Genomic DNA, 724 nt, shown 5'->3' with positions numbered 1-724 from the left:
CTACTAGTTATTATAGATGTTTAACTTTTAAATGAGATAGTAAATTTGAGATGTTTTTCTTCATCAAATTAAGTATAAAACGCATATGTATTTGTTCATTGAGGAGATGTTTAATGTTTTGTCATAAATTCACTTAGATATATAAAAAAAAGAGACAGTTGCAAATATAGACATTAGATCCAAAGTATTAGTAGATATAATATAATGTAAAAAAATTTACAAATATGACAAAATTTAAATAGTCTATCAGTGTCGACCATATAATTGATAGGAGTCTATTAGTGATAGACCATATCATTCGGAAGAGTCTATCAATGATAGAAGTCTATCCGGATAGACTTGAGGGTCTATCAACGATAGAAGTCCATCGCGGATAGATTTGTCTATATTTGCAAGTTTTTTAAATGATGTTATACACTCGGTTATTATTCTTAAAAATGCTACCAATTGCAATTACCCTAAAAAAAATTCTATAAGAACCTCTCTTGCAAAAACAACTGCCCAACCTACATCTCCAATCTTTTGTTCAATATAGATATAAAGGTAAAGATTATATTGTATATGCATACATATGATTAATAGTATATGTACATTGTTTTCCTTAGCATAAAAGTGTTGTATCCCAAAATCTATTTCTATCAAAAGGAGCAATTTGTGGACAAACTTTATCCTACTTTTTTCCTTTAACTCTATGATTTCAACATTGATAATATTGATATATATG

The sequence above is a fragment of the Benincasa hispida genome, chromosome 2 (assembly GCF_027475165.1).
Source record: "Benincasa hispida cultivar pf3 chromosome 2, pf3_genome.v1.1, whole genome shotgun sequence".
Lineage (NCBI taxonomy): Eukaryota > Viridiplantae > Streptophyta > Magnoliopsida > Cucurbitales > Cucurbitaceae > Benincasa > Benincasa hispida.
This window is presented reverse-complemented; position numbering follows the sequence as displayed.